Genomic DNA, 26,385 nt, shown 5'->3' on the forward strand with positions numbered 1-26,385 from the left:
AGTTGTAAATCCAAAGCCCTCAATCAGGGTACCTTTCATGAGGTTATAGGATTTTGAATCTGCCTCATTCATTGTCAGTAGCCTATCTCTGAACTTTTCTGAGAATAACTACCACGTAAGAGTGCCCCAGTGTTTCTTCTCAATTTCCCACCCAATGCAGGCTCTTTCAGAAGCAAGAAACCATTTCACTATATCATCCCCTTCAGTGAAGAGAGGGGCAACTCCTTTTGGGAGTTTGATGTTGAAAGTTTTTTCTTTCAATGCTTGTATGCTGCCGCCATAGATGGGTGACAAGCTCAACTCTTTTCTTTTCTTTTCTATCTCCAAAAGCTGCCTTTCTTAAGCCTGTCTTTTGGTCAGCATGGCAATGTACAGGTCTGTGCATGTGAGTGCTCTAGAGCTTGTGAAAGAAGAAGAGCCACCCTCATCCCCATTGCCCGCAGGATCTTCATCCACCTGAGATGTATCATCATCATCAGTTGGGGATGATCTCTTTCATACTGGGCCACCAGTAACCTAAGGGGCCTATTTATAGGCCCCTAGCCCCACCTTGCGCCACATTAACATAATTTATTTTGACGTTAATGTGGTCCAACGAGGCCAAAATCCCCGCGCCTTATTTACAGGGTGGCACAATGTCTGCATTGCGCCACACTGTAACCCTTTGCACTACATTATGCCTGCGCCAGGCATAATGTATGCAAAGGAGGCATTCCCCAGTTAGGGGAGCAGGAAAAATGGAATAAGGAAATCCAGGAGATTTCCTTGAGGCATTTTTTACGTCACTTTTAATGCCTGCTCAAGAGCAGGCATTAAAATGGGGTCTGACATTCTTTAGAATGGGGCCCTCTGTACTCTGTAGCTAATATTTTGGTGCTACTCCTGCAGAGTACATCAATAGCATCATACAAATGACACTATTGCCCCCTATCCTGCGCTATGGTGTGCCATATTTTAAATACGGCGCACACATGGTGGCAGTACGGGGGTGCTAAGGGGGCACAGGGAAAGTGGCCCTGCACTTAGTGCAGCGCTGTGAGAAAGTAGCTTCTTTCTAGCATGGTTACCCCTGTTTTTGGCCTGTTTGTCAGTGTGTTTGACTGTGTCACTGGGATCCTGCCAACCAGGACCCCAGTGCTTATGCTCTCTCCCCTTTAAATTTAGTTGTTGGATACTGCTAACACAGTATTCACTCATAATTGGCATACTTGTGCCCCCTTATAAGTCCCTAGTATATGATACCTAGGTACCCTGGGCATTAGGATTCCACGGTATCCCTATGGGCTGCAGCATTACTTTTGCCACTCATAGGAAGCCCATGCAAAGGCTTCTACAGGACTGCCATTGCAGTCTGTGTGAAATGGTGCACGCACCATTTCACAGCCATTTACACTGCACCAGGTTACTTATAAGTCACCCATACACCAGGCCTTCCTACCCTGAAGGCTGGGTGCAGAGTACCTGTTTGTGAGGGCACCCCTGCACTAGCAGAGGTGCCCCCACGTCATCCAGGACTGTTTTCTCGGACTTCGTGAGTGCAGGGTGCCATTTTACGCGTGCACTGGACATAAGTCAATACATATATCGAATTTCACAATGGTAACTCCGAATATGGACACGTACGGCGTCTAACATCTTGGAATTATACTCCAATGCTGATTCTAGAATTGGTTTTATAATTCCATGCACTGTGGGAGCTCCACAGTGGACCCCCAGTACTCCCATACCAGCCTTCTGAGGTTTTCCAGGTAGCCCCAGCTGCTGCCACCTCACAGGCAGGTTTCTGCCCTCCTGTTGCTCAAGCAGCTTGAAGTGACCCTCACCAGTTTGCTGGTTCCTTGTAGGTTTCTTTGGTTTCTTGAGTGGTGCCTCCACTCAGGAGGGAGTTCTCAGGCTATCTGCAAAGCCTGGAGGTCCTCAGGGTCTTTTGAGGTCAGTCCAGTGGTCAGCTCCTCCACAGCAGCGACCAGCAGGAGTCTTGGAGTCTCCTGAGGGAGGGGGTGTTAGCACCTCCATGCAGGAAGGGTATTGTTTTACAAACCAGAGAGCCAGGGCTCTCCGCCAGGTTTGTATATTGGCTGTCTGGAAGTGGTATGCTGGATGGAACCAGTCAGCAACTATGCCAGTTAGGTTAACTTTTGCAGGGGTCACCTCGGATGTGACCCCTGGGTACATTTAGAGTTAAATCCAATACTGGTACCAGTTTGGATTTAACATTGTGAGTTGTTTGATACCAAACAACCCAGAGTACAGAGTGGCCATCAAGTAGCTGGGGAACTCATGTTTGACCAGTGTCCACTACATGTACTTAAAATGGCTGCTCTGTTCACACACTGTGTCCCAGGTTTGGCAAAGGACACCGTGGGGGATATTGCTCATACAATCATGCCCTCACATATAGTATGGTGCACCCTGCCATAGGGCTATAAGGCCTACCAGAGGGGTGACTTACCTATAACATATGCAGTGTAGGGTGGACAGGGCACACAGGAAGTGTGCTATGTCCAGTTAGCCTTTCTAGGTTTGTCCCAGTACACTCAGCCTGCAATGGCAGTGCTGGGTGCGGGGCGTTAGAAGGTGGCACAATCAGTGCTGCTACCCTCAGGGGCCATAACCTTGGTTCTGGGGTGCCCATTTCCTAGGGACTTAAAGTGATATGAAAGAGTGTATCCAAATTTTCCAAGCATCCCAACAGATTTAAGGAAATAGCTCTGACCGAGGGATCCTGGTTAGCAGGGGCCCTGGGCACTACAACTTCTATGACACATCAACATCAGGCAAAACATGGGGGCTAACCATGCAAAAAGAGGCCTCCTCTCACAGTAGATCTTCAGATTTGACATGCAAGATTCCTGCAGGACTCCTCTGTAATGTTTACTTCTAGTTCTGGCCACTGGAACCGCAACTGGACTTCACAGGAACCTACAATCTGCAGCTGCAGCAATGGCTTCACTCTGCAACATTGTTTCTCTGGCTCCTTCCAGCAACTGCAACATTTCCCCATCTGTGCATCCTCTGAGGGTGGCAAGTCCTCAGTCTTCACCAAGAAGCAAGAATGAATGTCCCTTGTAGTGAAGGAGTCACTCCCCTGCATCCGCAGGCACCAACTGCAAAGACAACTGGCTGCGCGGGTCCCCTCTCCTGTAACTCTGCGTGGATCTTGTAATACCAGTGGTGGTCTTGAGTGGTCCCCTTGACCCCCTATACCAGCTTTCCAACTTTGGAGGTGGTGAGTTTTTGCCTAACCTTGCAGGACAGTACCCCTGTGCACTGCGACTCTTGCAGTTACCAAGGCTTGGTGGCTCTTCTTCCAATGGATCTTCAGGCTCTGTGTAGCCCTGGCCCCCAGCACTCTTCTCTGCAATGCGTAGTCTCCTGCCTGGTGCTCCAACGACGTGGGGCTCATTTTCAGGTTTGCTGAGTGGGCCTCACTACAACTCCTGTGGATGCTGCCTGCGAGTTACCTGTGGGGGCTGCATCCACAACTTCTTGCTCTCCTGACAGCTGGCAGTCGCCTGGGACTCCCCTCCGTAGGTTGAGTGCCCGCGGACATTCCTCGTCCCCAGCAGTTCTGCAACTTCCCTTCTGCGACTCTTGCCTTTGCCAAGATCTGTTGGTAGCTTTTCCACACCACTGATGGACTGCAACTCTTCTTCCGATGTGGGACATCGACTGCATCACTTCTTCATCTCCAGAAGGGTGGTTAGTGGCTCCTGTCCCAACCGGACACTCCAACTGGAAGTGGACTGAGTCCCCTTCATTTGAATGTCCTCTTCTGTCTGGATCCATCTTCTGTTTCTTGCAGTCTTGCTTGGGTCTTTCACAGTCCTTTCACAAGGTTTCTCTGAGGGTTTCGGAAAAAACAGGTACTTACCTATTCTCTCCTGGTCGCTGGGGGGCACTCTGGTACTTACCTTTTGGGGCTCCTTGTTCCTCCAGCTCCCCTCTACAGATTCCACTTAGCTCGGTAATGTTCTGATCTTCGCATTACATTTTTTTAGTGTATGGTTTGGTCTCCACCTAGTGTCTCTATTGTTTACTGTAATTTCAATGATTTCTATTGTTTTCTATGTCCATTCCTGGTTACAAAGGTGTATATAATAGTGTGTTTACTCATCTGTTAGTAGATTATTGCCTATATAGTATTTTATTATGTGTGTCACTAAAATAAAGTACTTTTATTTTTGTGACACTGTGTGGTTCTTTCATGTGTGTAAGTGCTGTGTGACTATTAGTGGTATTTCAAGAGCTTTGCATGTCTCCTAGATAAGCCTTGGCTGCTCACCCACAGCTACCTCTAGAAAACCTGGCTTCCTAGACACTGACTACACCTCACTAATAGGGGATCCCTGGACCTGGTATATGGTGAGGCCAGCTTTCTACACAAGGCTTGTTGGCACTTCAGCTCAAAGATCTCCTAGCTCCAAGAAGCCCCAGCCTCAAGCATTACACAGCTCCAAGACCAATGTCCTATCTGCGACCCCTGTAACGTGGGCATTCATCTTCTTTGTGCTGCTGAGGCCTACTTGTGACCTCCTGTGCCTGCTGCCTGAGGGTCTTCTGGGGTCTCCTTCAATTATTTCTGGCTCTCCTCACTGCTGAGGGCCGATCCTGACTTACCTGTAAAGGTTGCGTCCCTCGGACCTTGATTGTCCCCACTACTGCAACTCTTTGTGCAACACTCCTCTTGCATTTGACAAGGCTTGTTGGTGGTTCTGCTTTCCGCTGACCCCACTGCATTCGACAACCAGCGTGGGATAGCTTGTGGATGACTCCTGGGGTCCTTCTGCATCGCCTGCACACCGCACCTGCATCTTTACAACAACCGTTACACAGAGGAAGCATCCATGAGAATGGTGGGTATTTTCCTCCTGCACCCCTTGGCCGTCTCCGGGTAGCCTGGACTCTGTCTCCTCTTTTCACAGGTGCTCCTTGTCCCGCACCCATGCCTGGGTTCCACCGACCTGGTCCACGGGTCACTGTATCAGCTGGACAGCCAAGGTCCCTATTGACTTCAACAGAAGGTTCCGACACAACTTCACCCCTATGAACCTGGGCTCCCTGGTGTAGGTACTCCACTTCTCTGAGTATCTACTGGTGGGGGCACTCTTGAACCTTTCTTGTTTCAATGGGCTTCCTCCGGGTCCTCAGGGAAGGTTCAGTTTTCAACCTTTTCCTAACCGCGACTTACACAATGTTATCACCCGACACCAGGTAACACCTCTGCACTCTGGCTTCTGGCTAATACCTGCTACTTACCTCTTGTGTTTCAGTACCTCATGAGTCCTTAGGATTCCTGTGTGTTAGTCTTGGTTAGCGGTGCTTTTACTTTCCTATTTTATTTAGAAAATGGTTTGCCCCCTCCATAGTTGGCCCTGATATTATATGCTTGTACCTACCTGTTCTGAAGTATATTTTTGTGTGTTTATATCTCCAGTTAGGAGATATACCAAAGTTAGGTTAATGCCTCTGTGCGTGAATAATACTTTATTTTTCCAACACTTTGGTCCTCATTACAACCCTCGCGGTCAGTGTTAAAGTGACGGTAATACCACCAACAGGCCAGCGGTAAAAAAAAGTGAGATCACGACCACAGCGGAAACCGCTAACATAGACAGCCACTTTAACACTCCCACCACCACGGCGGTAGCAACAAACACCACGGCGGTCACCGCCAACAGACAGGCGGAAGACAATGTTCCGCCCACCCTATTACAACCCATGCAACACGCAACACCCCCACCCACAACACCATAAACACAAACACATGCATCAACATTGCATTTACACCCCGTTACCCCATGGAAGAACCCAAGGACAAAAGAAATTGAGTTAAATCAGTTATATTTTAGAAATAGGCAGATATACTTAACGAATAGAAAAACAGTATATACAAATATTTACAATATGTACAGAAGGCCGTACACTGTCCTTTGCAAATGTCCGAGGCCCACTGGGCCAAAACTCATGGGCCAAGCCTACACTTGACTCCTGCCTCACTACGGAGAGAACCCTGCAGGGGCATCAGGTCGTACACACACAGGCACCTCAAGGGGACAGGGAAGGGGGGGCACCTCAGCTGGAAGATGGTACTATGCCACTGCTCCTCGAGGGGGCTCCATGCCCACTGCTTGCTCTTGGGGAGTGCAAGGCTACAGTCTCTCAAGTGGGTGGGTTGCCCACTGCTTGAATACTGGTCTGAAGGTGTGCTTGGGATAGGCTGAGGTTGAGGGGATTGGGTCTGGGTAGAGGAAGTTGGAGGGGGGAGGCTAGACACAGGGAAAAGGGCTGCCATCAGTGCTGAGGCCAGAGCCTGAAATGCTCTCTGTTGGGCCACCACGCCAGAGTGAATGCCCTCCAGGTATGCATTTGTTTGTTGCAAATGCCTCTTGACACCTTGGATGGCATTCAAAACGGTTGACTGCCCAACAGTGAGGGATCTCAGGAGGACAATAGCCTCCTCACTGAGGGCAGCAGGGCTGAATGGGGCAGGGCCTGAGGTGCCTGGGGCGAAGGAGGTACCCACCCTCCTTGGTGAGCGGGCACGGGAAAGATGCTGAGGGGCTGCTGCGAGGGTGGTGCTGGTGGGGGGGTGGCGGCTGTACCTATTGTTGGGGTGGGCAAAGAGGTGTCCGCCACCGCCAGGGAGCTTCCATCGCAGGAGGAGTCGCTGTCTGTGGTCTCCCCTCCTGTCCCCGTCATGGTGCTCCCCTCGCCCTCCATCCCACTGGTGCCTTCACCCTCGGTGGGTTTGGCCTCCAGGCCCATGTGGGATGCAGCTCCCTCAGTCGCCAGTGCCTCTGCTCCTCTGCCAGATGATGCTAATGCACACAAGGACAGGGTGACAAAACAAAAAGGGGGTGGGGGAGACAGAGGATACACTTGGTCAATGCCAGCAACAACACCACCGTTGGCATAAACTACGCACAGGGATCAGCCCTATGCTCTAGGCCATGCCCAACCCCTTACTGAGACAGTCACCAGCCCATGGGATACAATGCCTAACGCCAGCATCTGCACACCAGAAACTCACAGGACCCTGCCCAGTAGTAGATGGCCACTTACACCCTTGGGGTAGGAGTGCTCCAGAGCCTGCCCAACTAGGGACCTACTCTGCCATGATCGCCCTGGCCTAGGGGCACCCACAGCCCACATCCCCCACCCAGGTACCTCATAATGCGCAAAGTCAGATTTCAGAATCTGTACTCACCCCCTTGAGGCTTCTGTGATGCCCTCAAGCACTCATCCAACTCTGGATAGGCCACCGCCAGGATGCGGAACATCAGGGGGGTCATGGTGCGACGGGCACCCCTTCCACATTGGGAGGCCAGCCCCAGCTGGGCCTCTGCCGTCTTCTTTGACCAGCAGCGCAGGTCCTCCCATCTCTTGCAGCAGTGGGTGCTCGGTCTGTGAAAGACCCCCAGGGTCCGACCCCTCCTTGGCGATGGCACGCCAAATACCCTTTTTGTGGTGGGCGCTGACTTGGAGGGAAAAGACAGCAGAAAAGGAAATTACTCACCCGTCCGGACCGTCATACTTATTGCCTACCAGATCCCACCCATGCCCTGACGCACATACACTGACCACCTTACATGCTGCACTCTGGCCAGGATGCCTCAGCACCCCCCCAACATGTGGCTTACATCCACAGCACTCCATACATTCATGGCCCACGTATCATGCTCACAGTGTACTCACCTGTTTGTCTGGAGGACCGTAGAGTAATGTGTACTGGGGCAGGACCCCATCCACCAGTTTCTCCAACTCCTCTGCAGTGAAGGCAGGGGCCCTTTCCCCAGACACATGAGCCATTGTCGCTTCCAGACACAGGTCACAGCAGCACTTGCAGTGTAGGTCCTCTCCTGTTGAAGGTCAGGTAGCAAGTGAGTGAATAGTTAGAAAATGGCTGCCACGTCCGCGGGGGTGTGTACCGTCACCGCCGGCGTACATTGCCATTGGCTCCTGGAACCCATAGGGCCCAATAATAACCAATGCGAAGTTGCGCAGCGGTCATCGACCGCCTACCTCAACGGCACACAACGCCAGCGCAATTACCGCATTTCCACTTGTCCCTCCTCACAGGTCAGGCAGCCGCCATTTCAGTGGGGCACAGGGCATGACACCTAACTGTGTCACAGCAGACATTGGCAAATCAACTGACTCAAGTTCACATACTGCTTCTGTAAAGTAAATTAATCAACATTAGTGCAATAAATGTGGAAATATGACCCTCTGCTCACCGTTCTCTTCCATAGACTTCAACTGCTGAGGCAGAATATGAGATGACGGCAAAGGTCTCCACCCAGTATATGTTGATGTCCGGGTATGGAATTGCCCCTAAGGGTTAGTGTGTGTCTAACAGTTGTCACCCTATATTTACAGGTGACACTGGTTACCCCAGCCTCTCATGGCTACTGACCCCAGTGAGGCATGCCAGGACAAGGGCAGAGGAACATTACAATGAGGCACATGGGCGTACAAGGAGGATTATAGAAAGAACCTTTGGCCTCCTGAAGGCCAGTTTCCAGTGCCTCCATCTGACAGGTGGATCCCTGTACTACTCACTCAAGAAGGTGTGCCAGATCATCGTTGCATGCTGCATGTTGCACAACCTGGCCTTGAGACGCCAGGTGCCTTTTCTGCAGGAGGATGTGCCTGGAGATGGTCTTGTGGCAGTGGTGGAGCCTGTGGACAGTGACGAAGAGGAGGAAGAAGATGTTGACAGCAGAACAAAGATAATACAGCTGTACTTCCAGTGACACACAGGTAAGAGACTGTAACTCCACTTAACATTTCAGTAATCTGATAGACATTGTACAAGGCAGCCTCTTACCCTATGACACAGGTGATCTTGAGAAACAGGAGACAGTTTTTATCTTCGATTTTTATTAAGCCTAGATTTTTAAGATTTTGACTTTTGAACTTGCTGAGTATGATTGGGGTGTGTGATAACTGACCTGGGCCCGTGTTCAGTGGCCAGTCAGTCATTGGGGGGCATTGTTGCTGTTTTGTTTGGTTTTGCGGCTACCTGCTATACTGAACCGGCTTTCTCTTGATGAAGAGGGCCAGTTCCGGGTGCGACAGCCATTTTTCTCTGGGTTAGCGGTCTAGTCTTTCTGCATTCCGCAGCCCAGGAACTCCCTACATAATCCGCAATGCGGCGGCAGCGTAGCGGGTACAGTTGATCTTGAGAAACAGGAGACAGTTTTTATCTTCGATTTTTATTAAGCCTAGATTTTTAAGATTTTAACTTTTGAACTTGCTGAGTATGATTGGGGTGTGTGATACTTGACCTGGGCCCGTGTTCAGTGGTCAGTCAGTCATTGGGGGGCATTGTTGCTGTTTTTGTTGGTTTTGCAGCTATCCGCTATACTGAACCGGCTTTCTCTCGACGAAGAGGGCCAGTTCCGGGTGCAGCCGCCATTTTTCTCTGGGTTAGCGGTCTAGTCTTTCTGCATTCCGCAGCCCAGGAACTCCCTACATAATCCGCGATGCAGCGACAGCGCAGCGTACACAGGTGATCTTGAGAAACAGGAAACAGTTTTTATCTTCGATTTTTATTAAGCCTAGATTTTTAAGATTTTAACTTTTGAACTTGCTGAGTATGATTGGGGTGTGTGATAACTGACCTGGGCCCGTGTTCAGTGGCCAGTCAGTCATTGGGGGGCATTGTTGCTGGGTTTTTTGGTTTTGCGGCTACCCGCTATACTGAACCGGCTTTCTTTCGACTAAGAGGGCCAGGTCCCGGTGCGGCCGGCATTTTTCTCTGGGTTAGCTGTCTAGTCTTTCTGCATTCCGCAGCCCAGAAACTCCCTACATAATCCGCGATGCGGCTGCAACACGCCCTTCTGCGCCAGACCGAGCCATAGGGCCAGTCCCCCTGGTCAAATTAGTGAAAATGGGCTTGCTACTTCCCCCATTTTCTATTCAGCAGAGGAGTTACATGCTTTAAGGCCCCCGTTGTCATTTGAGTGTCTGGCTTGTACTAACTAGTATGGGAAAATCTGGAGGTGCCCCGCCTGCCGGTGGAAGCCTCATCTTAATGAGATAATACCTCATGCAGACAAAATATGTCACAGCACCCTCTTACTGAGTAATGTTCGATCATTGTCAGCCCATAAACTTGATATAAATTTACTATTAAGTGAAATGGCACCCTCATCTTTATTTCTTACCGAAACTTGGCTACATGAAGGCTCAGGGATGGATATCTCTCTGGCTTTACCCTAAGGATATTTAATAGCCAGGGTAGATAGGACTATGTCCAGAGGGGGAGGAATTGCCATCATTTGCAAGGACTCCTTGAAGCTGTTTTTTCAGCCTTTTCAGGTAGAGGAAGGGGAAGCTATGGTCTTCTCCTTGGAGCTTAACCCTTCATTTACATTCTCAGGAATTCTTCTCTATCGCCCCCCAGGGCCCCCAGAGGATTTTTTAACCTCCCTCTCTAGCAATATTGTGAAGTTGGTATGTAGGAGATCTAACTTAATGGTCCTGGGTGATTTTAACATTCATGCCGAAATCCCTTCGCAGTTAGCAGCAAGACGTCTTCTGGGAGATATGGAGGCGCTGGGTCTAAAGCAACTGGTGAAAGGCCCTACGCATGAACAGGGCCATACGATCAACTTAATATTTAGTCATTTGACCTCCCTTACCACCAAACACTCCACACCTTTGGCTTGGTCAGGGGAATAGCACCAAGCCTTCGACTCAGGTGGGTAGATATTGGCACAAGCGCAGCATCATAGATTGGACTAGGGAACAGGAAAACAATAAACCTTTGGCCTTTGATAACATGAGCCTCAATGTAAAGACTTTTAATGATTGGATCACTGAGAGCTTCGACACAGTCTTACCTTTAAGGACTAAAAATGGTCCGCGTAGGAAAGTCAGTACTCTGTGGTACACCTCCAATTTGCACCTTCTTAAGAAAAATTGTAAAAGGCTGGAAAGAAGGTGGAGAAAATCATGTGCCTTAGAGGATAGGGATAGTTACAGGAAAGCTATTAGAGTGTATCAGAAGGAAATAAAAATAGCTCAGAGCTCCTACTATGCTGACAGAATTGGAGAAGCTGCCAGCTCCCCTAAAGAAGTGTTTCAGGTGCTAAAAGAAATCCTTCAAGTCCTGGTTGAAGAGAACCCCATTAAAACTTCTACAGTATACAGCAATCAGTTAGCTAGTTTCTTCCAACATAACATTTTGGACATCTACTCTAACTTTCCTGAGAATACACCTTCACTAGAAGAGCGAACTTCGAGCACAAGGAAGGGTATAGCCACGATTGCCCAGTTCACTCCCCTTCTTCAGGAGCAAGCGGACATTTTGCTTAAATCACTTAAGTCGGGATCTCCCTTGGACCCAGCCCCCCCACAGATAATTGTGCGAGGCTGGACAGTGATTGGTCCAACCCTGACGAATATGTTGAACGCCTCAATATCCAGAGGTCTGGTTCTGGATCAATGGAAGCACGCTGTGGTTAAACCACTATTAAAGAAGGCTTCCCTAGATATGGCAGATTTAAAGAACTACAGACTGATATCTCTACTACCGACACCGGCCAAAATTGTGGATAAGCATTTTAATACCAAACTTTCCACCTTTCTGGAAACACACAACTGTCTCCATCCCACACAAACGGGCTTTAGACCCATGCATAGCACAGAAACTGCATTGATTGCAATTATGGAAGAGGCAAGGAAAGCCATGGATTTTGGCTAGACAACTGCAATCATACTTTTGGATTTGAGTGCAGCTTTTGACACCGTTGACCATCAAGTGCTGAGGATAAGGATGAGGAACACTGGAATAGAGGGGCAAGCTCATGCATGGCTGACCTCCTTTCTGGAGGGTAGAACTTTCCAGGTCCTTGATCGATCTTATTATTCAGCTGCAGTGTTCCCCAGGGTTCGTCGCTTAGCCCCACACTTTTTAATATATATATGTCTCCCCTGGCAGACTTAATTGAATCTTTTGGCCTATCTATGGTGTCTTATGTGGATGACTCCCAATTGGTGGTATCCTTTGCAGTACACCAATACGGATGGCTCCTCATTGACTTCTTGTCTACAGGCAGTTACAGGATGGATGAAGGACAGCAGACTTCCACTTAATGGTGACAAGACTGAACTTATGATCCTGGGATATGACCCAGGCCCGAATAAGTCACTCAAGTGCCCTAGTGCTCTAGCTGACTTCCCACCCCCAAAGAAATGCATTAAGAGTTTAGGGACATGGCTGGATCCCTGGCTAACGTTGGATCAGCATGCCAAGCATATATCGGCTTCTTGTTTTGGCATGCTGAGACTTTTGAGGAAGGTATTTACAATCCTTCCCGTTTTGGCAAAACGACTTATCATCCAAACCACCATTCGTTCGAGACTTGACTATTGTAATGGTATATTTCTTGGCTCGCCACTTTATGTGATAAAGAAGCTGCAGCATGTACAAAATGCAGCTGCACACCTTCTGTTAGATATTCCTAGACATGTATCGGCAAAACCAGCATTAGTCTCCCTGCATTGGTTGCCAGTCGAACAAAGGATCAAATTTAAAGCTTTATGCTGTATTCACAGGTCCTTACACAATTGTGGGCCACCGATCTTAAGAGCCCTTGCATCTTTCTATAGGCCGAATAGGACGCTCAGATCGACCTCTTTAGCTTTGGCCTCCCTACCTAGATTTTAAAAGGTTAGATGGGGTGGGGCCATGATGTCCTATATGGGGGCCAAATCATGGAATTCCCTTCCTCTTAGGCTCCGGCTTATAAGCCAGGAACACAGCTTCCGTAAGGAACTTAAAACTTGGCTATTTTAGAATTGACTGTCCTTTATGTTAACCTTGATCTTCTGTTCTGGTCCACTAGTGCTGGGAAGCCTAGGGGCAGCCATGCGCTTTACAAATTGCATAACATAACATAACATATGTCTATGGCCACTGACTGTTGCCTTTGGATTCTCTATTTTCAGATCTCTGTGCTCCATTCTGGCTCCTGCTATATGTACTGCTGCCCACCAAAGGTCATCCTGTAGTATATTTCACTGTACATATAGGTTGCAATGCTTTGATAAAGTTGTACTAATACGTTTGTGAATCATTAGATTGACTCCAGATTGGTATTTGTTTCAAGGATGTTTATTTAGGTGCTAATAAGTATAGGGGTATGTGCAAGGGGCTGGGGTGATGGTGGAGGAAAGTCCAGGGTACAGTCCAGTCTCTTGGTATCACAGGTGCATTGTCCAAGGAGGCATAGAAAGGGGAGCAATGGGAGTTCAAGGTGGACAGGGTAACAGAGTGGGACAGAAGGGTGATTATCAGGAGAGTCCTATTTCCTGGCTGGGTCTTGGCAATGTTTTCTGTCTTCTGCCTGTATCGCAGGGACCGTTTGCGGGGTTGTTCTCCTTCTGTAGGGGGTGGGGTGCTGGTGGCCTGTTGGTCCTGTGGCGGGGTCTCCTGTCCACTAACACCAGCGGAGGTGGAAGGCTGTTCCACGGTTTGGCTAGTGTCAGACGCCCTTCGTTGTGCCACTGCCTCCCTCATGGCCTTGCCCATGTCAGCCAGCACCCCTGTAATGGTGACCAGGATGGTGTATATTTTTGTTAGGTCATCCCTGATCCCCAGGTACTGTCCCTCCTGCAGCCGCTGGGTCTCCTGCAACTTGGCCAGTATCTGGCCCATGGTCTCTTGGGAATGGTGGTATACTCCCAGGATGTTTGAGAGTGCCTCGTGGAGAGTGGGTTTCCTGGGCCTGTCCTCCCCCTGTCACACAGCAGTCCTCCCAGCTTCCCTGTTGTCCTGTGACTCTGTCCTCTGAACCGTGTGTCCACTGCCACTGACCCCAGGTCCCTGATCGCCCTGTGTTTGTGGGGTTGCTTGGGGTCCCTGTAGTGGTGGACAGACTGCTGATTGATGTGTCCTGTGGACAGTGACCCGCTGGGTGGGTGCTGTGCTGGTGTCTCCTGAGGTGGGAGGCTCTGTGGTGGGTTGGGACTGTGGCAGGGGTACCGACTGTCCAGAGGCCCCTGATGGGCCAGGTTGGTCATCCTGATCCATGTGTGCAGAGCTGCTGTCATCACTGTGGGCCTCTTCGGGGGGGGGTGGACTGGATGTAGCTGCCACCTCCTCTCCGGTGATGTTGAGTAGGGGTCCTGTTGGGATGCAAATGCATTGTTAATGTATCTGCGTGGGCCATATTTTGCATGGGTGTGTTTCCATCTATGATTGTGATTTCCCTGTCGGCTTGCCCTTGTGTGAGTGGTGATTTTGTGGGGTGGGTGAGTCTCTCTACTGCGCATGCTGTGATGATGAGTGTCCATGTAGGTCTATGATGGGGGTCCATGCATTGGTGTGTAATGCAGGGCTTGGTATTGGGATGGGTGTGTAGTATAGCCATTTTTAATGTAGCTATTTGCGCGTTTGCTTAACGTAGTTGGCCTCTGTGCACTTTGCCCTAGTTGCATTTTATTTAGCCTTTCACTGTTATTTTACAATAACCAGTTTCACGGTCTTGTTTTATTTCCTTCTATCACACTGTTTAGCTTACTTCAGCACTGTGTTTTCAAACAATACATTCTTGCTCACTCTGTGCTTCAGTCAAGGATACAGTCTGGTACATTGCCGATAGACATGGTAGAAGTTTAGTTTTTATGGTTCGTAGAAAGTACACATCCTTACTTAGGGACATTTCTAAGAACACCGGTGTGTTAGTTATAAAAACAATTTCTAGTCCTGGTACACGTAAGAGGGAGATTCCGACCAGGAACCCACAACTAGATGCTGACTGCCCTGTTGTAGATGCTGATCCAGATCACAGGCCTTTGCTCAGGTATGAGGGTTGATGTCCTCCCGGGGAACCAGAAAGGCAGGCTTAGAGCTTCACATGCTGTGCTCAAAATATAACTTAGAGAGAACATAATTTAGTTACAATATGATAGCCTTATTCTTATGTTTCACTCACCTCGTTACTATTTCAATCCTACTGTGTTGTGTGGTTCTGGTTATTGCGGCTCACGCCTTGTTATCTAAAATGCAGTCATTTTATTAAACCAATCTTTAAAACTCAAACTGCCTTTGTCATTTATATATGAGACCGCACTTTGTACGAGAGAACTGGTTGTGACCTGAGTGACCATGACTTCCCTGGGAAGCACTAAGATGTCATGCACTCGGCTGCCCAATTGTCTCTTCCCTTTGACAGAGATGAGGCACTGCTAGTTAGCCGGAGCATAACCTGGATTTGGGGTGACAAGGGTCCTTCACCGTGGGTCAGACTTAGTCCCTCACACTACGAACGATCCTGCCGCCCAAAAATCCAGTAGTCTTGTTAGGATAATGAGAGCCTACGTGACAAGGCTCTGCCAACGTTTGGTCTGGCTCAAATTTTCGGGTCCACCAGTTTCTCTCGGTCTCATATAGTATAATTATCCCTCAGTTCCTTTAGCGGAGACGTCCATGGCACTGAGGATTTCCACCACCGCAGTATAGGTAATCCTATTTACAGCGGATGGTTATTCAAGCTTGAACCTTAAAAGGATAGACCCCGTCTTGGTGTGCCTTCTCCGAATTTTCACTGTTTTTGAATCCCCAGGTAATACAAATAGCTCTTCATATGAGACAACCGCTCACAGCACATTTGCTAGCAAATGGCCTTAAGATCCAGGGTGGTCCAGTCACGTTTGTGGTGGCCGCCCACGCAGCCTATAGAACAGAACTTTTTTACTCTTGCGTCACATTTCCAGCAGTTGATGGGAACACAAATACATTTCACACATATACATTTGCGAAAGCGCCTGGACAGTACAGGGCGTACGCATACTTAGAGATACTTCTATCTTATCAAGAACATAATAATTGGCTTGATGGCGCCCTACCCCATACAATATTAGCAGTACGGTTAGGTCCACTAAGTAATGATGGTCCTACCTGGCCTTTATTGGCCACATATACACCACATCCTGCGGTTGCAAATATGGCGGTGGCTGAAGTTCGACGTTTCTATACAGACTTAACGGCTACATATAGACGCTTAGTACAATTTGTGATGCAGACACTAACTACAAACCCAGCACGTGCTGCTCCAGCACAACCACATGCAGTAACACCAGGTATAAACCCGGTGACTGTACACTCTATTATGGGTAAAGTCCCAGAGAAACGGGAGGAGACTCCATTTAGGCTGGCACAGAAAATGTATACGCTGGAGGCGGTATTTCCCCATACGGAACCTCAGGACAAACATAGAATACTAACTATGTGTTTACCCTTTGGGATTGTTCCCACAGTGGAGCATTGTAATACATGAGGCACAGTGTTTGCTGCGCTCTATACAACGGCACATGGTACACCGACATTGACCAACCTACCGGAAGTGCTTAAACAAATTCAGGATGAATACGGGGCAGCCCAGCCTTAGATTTGGGAATGCAACTGATGGGCAACTTTGCCACGGTTTCTTCAATAATCTTAAACAATCTTAAAGGAGAAGTAGTTGCACTTGCGGTGTGCATGCGTCTTCGTGACGTCCCGCAACAAGATCAGGAGCGAGAACTGCCTAAAATAATAGCGGAAATATATTCCAGTATTGGTCGAGATAGCCTAGGGGCTAGACCACAGAAACCTCAATTTCAGGGAAAAATTAGTAAAGAAAATGCTAAACAGCAACCTAAGGGTAATAAAAAGTGCTGGGAGAAGAAACAACAAACACCTAAAAAAGAAAGGGGAGAATCTCTGTGTACGGAGACCCCGCACAATAGGTATAATCTCAGAAACAGAGATAATATAAAAACACCTGATAGATATCAATATACTGGTACATGCCAATCTCGTTCTTTTCAGGACTCATCGGAAAAGAGAAATGAAAGAGGTGGGCGGTCAGAGCGGAGAACAGAGTACGTGAAACCAAGACAGGAATCACAACGCTCTTCGGAGGTTTCGGTCAAGAAGAAAGCGAAACTGATACAACAAAAACAACAGTTTAAAAAGAAAAAGGTGGCAGCAGTCTCAGTTAGACATGCCACTCAGGAAGCGAGTTCTCTTGAAGAACAAGACATGGGCACTAGCACTGCTAGACAGCGCAGCAGAGGTCACAATAGTTCGCCGCAATCTTTTAGAGCATCTGGAGGTGAAAGCAACTGATGACTTCATACAAGTTGAAACAGCAGATATGCGTGTCTCCGAGCCCGATAGGGTGTATACAGTGAGTTTACAATTGGAAGGAGACATTGAGCGCACTATACACGCAATCTTTTGGGATCGTGTAGTTAAGATATATGACATCTTGCTGGCTGAACAAGATTGGCAGCCTGATTTTGTCCGCACCTGCCCAGTTGGGGAGGAGGTTAATAAACCTTCCTTCTCGCCCCTTGTTCCAGGGGAACTCGCAGAGTCCTATTGCATCAAATGGGCTCTAGCACAAGCACCTGCCTTATATAGAAATCACGTGGGGTGGGACAGGGATTCTCCATATCATGTAATTCTGATTAAAGGTGAACCTCAGCCACAACCGCAGTATCCCATAAAACATTAAGCAAGGGCACCAGTGAGAGAAATACTGACACAATTAGAATACCAGGGAGTAGTTGAACCCTGTGTCTCACCGATGAATAATCCCTTATTCCCTGTAGCTAAACCGGACCATTCATATAGAATAGTCTTAGACTACAGACATTTGAACGGACATACACTTACATATGCTATACAGAATTCACATAGCGCTGCACTGATGAGTAACATAGTGCGGAAAAAATATAAAATGACTTTGGATATCTCGAATGGATTCTTCTGCCAGAATATCGCACTGGAAAGCAGAGATTTAACAAGCTTTAGTGCGCTAGGCTCCCAGAAAAAAATCTGTTGTTTGCCTCAAGCGTATAAGAACAGCCCAGGACTGTTTGCAGCTCGTGTGACTGAAATTTTACACGAGTTGGACCCTGAAGCGTTGTCATATGTGGATGATATATATCTCACCGATGATGAGTTGCTACACCATTTAAGACGGGTAGCCCGCATTGTTGTAGGGTTTGCCGAAATCGGCTACAAATTTAACTTTAAAAAATCGAAAATTGCCTTCCTCAGCGTCATATTCCTGGGATATGAGCTGTCGAATGAAGGTAAGAGCCTACCGGCACAATTCTTAGAAAAGTGTGCACAGTTGCAACCACCAAATACGATTAAGAAACTCCAATCATTGTTGGGCTTTCTAAATTTTGGCAGAACATACATTCCTGATTATGCTACACACATAAAACCTTTATATGAATTAACACGTCCTGATTTTTCGAGCAAATTCTGGACAGTTGAATATACAAATACTCTTCGAGAGTTACAAGCAGATATGCTAGCAGCGAAACATCTACATACACGGGACAATAAGACGCATTTGGTCATCAGGGTGATAGCTGGGGCCATTGGGTTTACTTATGTCACATTTAATGAAGGTGAGACAGTCCCAATTGGATACAAGTCACACTTGTATTCTGCTGCTGAACAACGATTTGCACCCACTGAGAAAATACTGACTGCTGTACAGATGACTGTTATTAAAGAAAGACCTCTTGCCCAGGAAAAACGCATTATTGTCGTTTCTCCTATTCCGGCCCTTGAGGCTGTTATAAAAGCTAGCGTTCCGAACGCAAAAGCACTTCACCTGCGACGGATACAATGGGCTACGTCTTTCACAGCCACTGATGTAGATTACATTTTTGACCTAAAGTTACAAAATCAGGAATTTCTGCAATATGAAGTGGAATATCCAGTCCCCGCTGACACATTGCCTATTGATCAATATCAAGTAGTCATGTACACCGATGGCTCTGCGCAACCGGCGATTGGGACGAAACATCAGTATTCGGCTGCATGTGCAGTAGTGAGCGGCTGTATGGAGGGGGAGAAGTTCTGCCCCCAACATACTTTTACACAGGCCTTAGGGGATTGTACAGCACAATTAGCTGAGCTAAAAGCTCTACTAATGGCACTAGAACATACAGATCCGACGCAATTCACACTGATTGTTTGTGATTCGTATTATTGTGTCCAGTCTTTTAATGAAAATCTACATTACTGGTGCTTGAATGGGTTCAGAGATTCGAAAGGCAACACCATAAAACACAGACTACTGTGGGGGAAGGTAGCAGACTTGAAAGAGACGCTACCCAAAGTCCATGTTGTGCATACACTTGGACACCAGCGCGTTGGAATACACGTTGCTGGAAATACTTTGGCTGATGAAGCCGCAAAGTCGGCAGTGGCAGTTGCCACTGTAGCTGCAGTGACTCGTTCGAGTTCCAAACCAGACACAGATATTATGGCTGCCATAAAAGCTACGGTTGGTGGCACGCCTTATCCTAAAGGATTTCCTAATAAATACCAATATTTCATGGGAAGTATGCTGAACGCTGAAGTTAAAATTCCTAGCGTAGGCCTACGCGACATCCCCAATAAAGCTGTAAGACCACAATTGATTAAAGCAGCACATGAGGGAGTGGCATCTGCACATGCTGGTGTGGCTGCTACAATTTCGCTATTACAGGCCCGTTACTGGTGGCCTGGTCTCTATAAAGAGACTAAGCAGTATGTCCTTTGTTGTGACATCTGTCAACAAATTAAAGTTTCAACAGCTAAGCACCCGCCGCAGACACCCCTCTTAATATCCAACAGACCATTACAATGTGTGTACTTGGATCATTGCGGTCTACTAACACCAGATAGTGCATACAAATATATACTAGTCGCTGTTGATTCTTGCTCCAGATTTGTGTGGGTGTGGCCACAGCGCTCGGCTGACGCTCGGACTGTTATTAAAGATTTGCAAGTCTTTGTCGGTACATATGCAGTTGCGGTTTTCCATTCAGGCCAGGGCCCTGCTTTTGACTCAAGGGCATTCAGGGACACCATGGCTTCGTTGGGGGTCCAGCTCCAGTACTCGTCTCCATTTCATCCCGAGGGAAATTCTGTCGTGGAGGGATTAAACTGTGATTTAAAGCAATCCTTAACAGCCAGGGTCTTAGGTACAGGTCGTAGTTGGCTAACCCACCTGTATGGAGTTCAGAGAGCACTTAATAACCAGCCTAGAAGGTCCCTGGGGGGTCATACTTCATATGAGTGCCTGTTCGGAACACAAAGGTTTGTTCCGGATCTTGATGGTCCTGGTGTGGAGGTGGCTGAAACGTCTTTTGACATAAATGATTATGTCACTGTTTTGCAGGAATTACAGCAGTTCCGTGAAGATAACTCTTCTAAAAGTGCCACCTCCACAGGAATTAAGGATGTGCCAGTAACACCTACCGGGTGGATTCCCAGAGTTGGGGATCTTCTGCGTGAAAAGGTTGCAGTGAAAAAATAATTTGGCGCTTCTTATTGAGCACCAGTCCCTGTGTTGGGGATACACGGAATGAGAACTGTTATTTTACCACCATTGCCAGGTGCCAAAGAAAATCGCTTTGTTTCCATTGACAATGTCAAGTTACAACATGTGGCCGATTCTACACAGCAGACCAAGAGGAACGTCCAGTAGTTCCCGAATCCCTCTCACTATTGGGGACGTTGTTCCGCTTCAAGTTATCTATACCAACACTGTTGCCTCTCCGAGATTGGGGAGGGTGGATGATGATCTTGCATTAGTTCCACTGACAACAAATAACTTAGAAACATTTGATCAAGTCACCATGGATGGTGCTATCTACAGTGTACCACCGCGAGAAACACCAACCCCTCCTTTGAATACAGCGACGCCTTTTGCATGAACTGCCTCTGGTTACTTTGCCAACAACAACAATGGTCTATCGGACTCGTTTGCCTCTTCAACTACTGACCTGTCAGGTACACGTAAGCTGATGTGTTGGCTTAAAGATACGTATTTTGTTTTTCCATGGAACTATCTGTGGCTCTTATTGACTATGCTAGCATTTTTTCTTTGGATTGGGTTTGGGATTACCTTTTTTCTGTTGATACATGGTAATTTTCTTCCTGAGAGATCAGCGGTTGAACATGTGGAGGAGGTGTTGAAACCACATTTTTCATCACAAAGGGTCCGAAGAGACTTGCCCTTTGTGAACATTTCCGGACGGGATTGTGTGGGATAAAGTAATGTTTGATATATACGGTCCCACTGAGATAATTCAAATACTTTATGTACTAAAGTTGTCCATGAATGATATTGTAATACCAGGCATTGTATCTGATGATTGGGATGTGAAGACAGTGGATTCAATGATGACAGAATTGCAATATTATACTGTCTATGAAAATGAAGATGTTTACCAGTTTAGAGACAATTATGGTGACATGTTTTGCTATAATTATTATGGGCACCACTTCATACACAAAGCAAGTAGTCCTAAAACAATATTTGACTATATGCAATAGGAACATTGCCCAACTCCTCCGCAAGGGAGTTCCAAAACTTACTTTGATAAATTTACGTATTTTTCTGGGCATCATCAAACGAATGCTAAGTCATATTATTTTAGGTTAACTCCATCTAAAGATAAACAAATGTTGTTGACTAACACGAAATTCATATATTCAGAGTCCTTTGTTTCCCGACTGTCGATTGAAGGTTATGAATATTGGTCAAAAAATATTGATTTGAAAAGTGTTTGGGGAACAAAACATTGGCAAACAAAGGGTAGAGAAACGTTGTTTAGAGCATGTCTCATTCCTGTGCAAATTTTTTTTTTTAATGAAACAGTACAACAGACTAGCTGTTCAGGCTTAGCCACAATCAGAGAATTGAACATGCCTAGTGTACCTGTCCCTGCAAAATGTAAGAACTGGCAGAAATTCATTGATGCTACTTTTAGTGAACTTACAGAATTGGTCCAGAATGGTACATTTAACACTTCATTGACACGTCTAGGTGGGTGGTTATTGTGGCCCATAGACACCAACGGGTGTCATCAATGTTTTGTCACATCCTCGGGGGGTTTCCGGACGAGTAGGTCAGACCCTCGCTATATATCACCAGAACATGCTGAAATAATTACTACATATAGTGTGGGAAAATTGTGCCAACAATGGTTAAAATCGTCCTCGCTAGATGCAGTTAAGACACATCTCACTCTCCTGTCTAATAACACTGACTTACAAGATTTTTTGTCAGGCCCGAAGACACCACGTAGGAAGCGTTTCTTGTATGAACTATACAATGAAATATGGAAACTTTCCCAGCAGGAGGCTGCAGCCTGGTTAAGGCAGATAGATCAGGAAAATTTGAAAAAGGCATCAGCTGTTGTGGATAATACAATTCACACCTTGTCCGACCGTATATGTACAATTAACAAAATAGTTTTTTCTGCTGTAGACATTATACGATCTGATATGTCTTCTTTATATCATGGACAGAGTCAGACCAGGACCATTATGCAGCTGGGTTGGACACTTCAGACATTGAAGGCGGGTCGCGTTCCGTGGCAGCACATCAGTGCCAGGGACATATTTTTTTCCTATAATTTAACGCGACAACAGCAACTAATGGCTAAGAAGGAGGCGACTTATGTCATGCTCAATATTGAAAAGTTAGAAAGATTGCCTTTTACCGTGGCCGAGATTCCCTCTGCAGAGTGGTTGATAGACGGGGTTATTAATCTGCCTATTTCTACGTTACAATTCACTTCTTGTTTAAGACATGTTCCGGTAGGCAGATATGAAAAGTTGGGAGATAGTTACATCCATGAGGTGTGGGAGCTTCCCTTCTTATACAAAAGTCTCAATGGTATGAAAGAAGTCTTTCTTAGCGGTAGTGAATGCGAGACTTCGGTCAGCCATTCGATGATTTGTAAGCAGCTGTCCTTGCATGGGGCATGTAATGCCTCAGTGGCAAACTTGGCTTGCTATCTGAAGGGAGTTCAGGTCCCCTTGATTAAACGAAGATTCCAGGTGCTTTCAAACGGCAGCTACGTCCTCCTCAATGGTGAAGACTGTTGTGGCATGCGGGCCGGAATAGTTTACGTTGTTTCGGTCACTGCAGTCGTTACTTGCTGCGGGAGTGTGTGGTTTCCCTCCACTAAAATTAGGGAGGTAGCGGATATTTGGCCTCACATTGCTACTTCCAAGGTGAATTTCGACAAGTTAAGTAGACTGAAGGATTTACTGTTTCAGAAGCATGTGGCCCTTACATCTGCACGCGAGACCTACGCACTTCAGGTGGCAAAGTCATCAGCGGAAATATAGTCCCTGTTAAATACCAACTTTCCGAGGCACTTTGGTGAACTTGTGGGACGTATATTTAATGCGTCCAGCACGGCTGGATTAGTGCATTTTTTCAAAGCCGTTGGTGTTGGTTTTGTTCACACCTTCTCTTCCATATTTGGCTTAATACCTTCGGCTATTCATTCAATTTTCAGAAGCATTTTTGGGGGATTTCCGATAACTTTGGCTTTATTAGCCGCCATTTTGCTGTTGCTGTTGTTTTTCCGCAATGGCTGTCCCGCCGCAACAAGGATGAATGTGGGCGCTCCCATCAGCGCAGCTGTGTCGTGAACGCATGATGCAGCACTTTGGAGCAACCCTCCTGGAACATTTGGGGTGTGACTGGTCTCTGTCATTCAGACCGGTTTTGGATTGTGTGCAGCCCATGTTTCGGTGCCTTTGGTGCTCTTTTGAACATGCACTAGACGTCTGTCTCTCACAGCAGCGCCCCCCGGTGGTTGATGCTGATCTGTTGATGTTCCCGATGAGGGCTCATTACCAGACATGCGCGCTGCGTTTGCTTCGAGAGGCTGATTATGAGCTACCCTTCCTGGAGGAAGTTGATGTTAACTCGTTTACAGGCTCTGCACGGGATGCCGCCTTGGTTGACACTGGGGCTTTGGAACACACCTGCTCCCTATTAGTCTTTGGCGTGGATCTTCCGGTTTTGTCATCTGCCGAAGTGGAGAATCTCCTGCGACAGGTGGGTTGCGATGGTGGGGTATATGTGAGGTGGTGGAGTGATGGGGGTGAGGGTAGGGTTAGGAGTTTGTGATGGCATGCAGGTAGGGTGGGGGGATGAAGTAGTTCAGATTTGACTTACCAGAGTCCAGTCCTCCTGCTACTCCTGCGAGGCCCTCAGGATGCATGATCACCAAGACTTGCTCCTCCCATGTTGTTAGTTGTGTGGGAGGAGGTGGGGGTCAACCGTCAGTCCTCTGTACAGCAATCTGGTATCTTGCTACCACGGAATCCACCTTCCCCGTAGGTCGTTCCACCTCTTCTAATGTCATCTCTGGTTCTTGGGTGCTGTCCCACGGCGTTGACCCTGTCCACGATTCTCCACCATGGCTCCATCTTCCTTGCAATGGACGTGTGCTCCACCTGTGATCTGAATAGCTGTGGCTCTACCCGGATGATTTTCTCCACCCTTACCCTTAGCTCCTCCTTGAAAACCTGGGGTGTCTTTGGGGTGCCATGGATGTGGTGCAAGTGATATGTGTGATGATTTGTGGGGTGATGTGTGGGGTGATGTGTTGTGGTGTAGGCTGTGATATACGTGAATGGTGTATGGGTGATGGTGTTCTGTGCCTCTCTATGCTTGTGATCTTTTTTTTCGCTGTAAGGGGTTGTGGGTGATGTGGGTGTGTGTTTTATATTGGATTGGGTGTGTGGGTATGGTGTGTGTATGTGTGTCAGGTGTGTGTAGTTTGAATTGTCCAATGTGGTGCAGTTTTGTAGGTGTGTGTGTATTTTGAGTGCAGCGGTATGTACTGCCAATTGTTTACCGCGATTGAAAGACCGCTGCGTGATTCGTGGGTGGTGATCCTCTGGGCGTATTCCTGTTGGCGTAACAGTATGGCGGACTTGTGTGGGTGTCTGCATAGTGGCGGATTTCTATGTGTCAGTCATAATACCCGTGGTGGATTACCGCTGCGGTCACAGTATGTTGGCGGCCATCAGCACGGCGGTAGGCGGCATTTACCGCCAGGGTTGTAATGAGGGCCTTGGTGTGGTTCTTTCTTGTGTCTAAATCATTGACTGACTCTGTGGTTATTGCAAATGCTTTTTGCCCTCTCTGATAGGCTTTAGTTGCTTTTCACAGATACCCTTTGAGAGTTTTAGTTAATAGAAACCTCTGACACTATCACTAAGGGTTGCCTGGACTCAGTGCAGGGTGCCTCACCTTTAGGTGTATTCCATATATTGAGCCAGCCTCCTACACTTGCCATTCATAATTGTCCATTACATCCCTTGACCATGAACACAGTCTTTGAGGTGGCCATCTCATTGGCCAGGAGGGTTAGTGAGCTTCCGGTGCTCTCTGTACACCCTCAGTGTCACAACTTCTTCGCCGACAAACTGGTTCTCCGGACCTGTGCCTCTTTCCTGCGAAGCTGGTAGAGCCATTCCCCTTCAGCCAAAATATTGCACTGCTGACTTTCTTTGTTCTGTCACCCCACCCCTCTTCTAAAGAGAAGGAGAAACTCCATCACCTGGACCCAAAAGAGCATTGACATTCTACAATGATCGCACCAAGGAGTATTGCATCGATGAACTACTCTTCGTTGGGTTCGCCAGACCATAGAGAGGGAAGGCCGTGCAGACATAGACGATCTCCAGGTGGATAGTTCTCTGCATTAAAATCTGATATGTACTGGCCAAGAAGCAACCCCCTGAGGGCTTGCAGGTGCATTCCACCAATCAAATCTGCAACCACTGCATTAGCTTACAAAGTCCGCATCTTGGACATCTGTCAGGCTGCTATATGTGCTTCACTGCATACATTTACTAAACACTAAAGCCTTGACAATCACTTTGCAAGTGCGGTCCTCCAGGACTTCCTGGTCTAAACCTGTTTGCAGACTCTCCACGGAAAAATAATTACTTGGGTAACTATTCCCCGGTAAGGAATCTGTGAATAGAAGTCTATATCAGATGAACAAGTTACTTACCTTCAATAACATCTTATCTGGTAGTGACTCCATCTAGCCGCAGATTCCTACCCTTCCACCACAGAGAACCCAATCCACCCCTCCCAAGTCCTCTGCAACACCCTCTCAGACTTCTTTCATTACAAGATCACTGACATCTACAGCATCTTCAACCCCCAGCCCACCGACCTCGACCGCCCCCACACCCCATTTCACACCTCACCTCCCCACCGGATATCAGAATGGAAACAGCTCTCCACCGAAGACACAATCACCATCATGACCTCCACCCACTCTGGATCCCCCGCTGACCCCTGCCCACACTGCTTCTACAACCTAGGAAGAAAAGTAATCGGAGAGTCCCTCCGGAAATCCTTACCACCTCCATTTCAACATTCACTGTCCCTGATGCCTGGAAGCACGCTGAGGTCAAGCACCTCCTGAAGAAGCCATCAGCTTACTATAATGAGCTCAAGATCTACTGCCCAATCTTGATCTTTCCTTTCCCCACCAAAGTCCTGAAAAAGGCCATCAACAGCCAGCTCAAGGACT

Source organism: Pleurodeles waltl, chromosome 1_2, assembly GCF_031143425.1.
Source record: "Pleurodeles waltl isolate 20211129_DDA chromosome 1_2, aPleWal1.hap1.20221129, whole genome shotgun sequence".
NCBI classification, from domain to species: Eukaryota; Metazoa; Chordata; class Amphibia; order Caudata; family Salamandridae; genus Pleurodeles; species Pleurodeles waltl.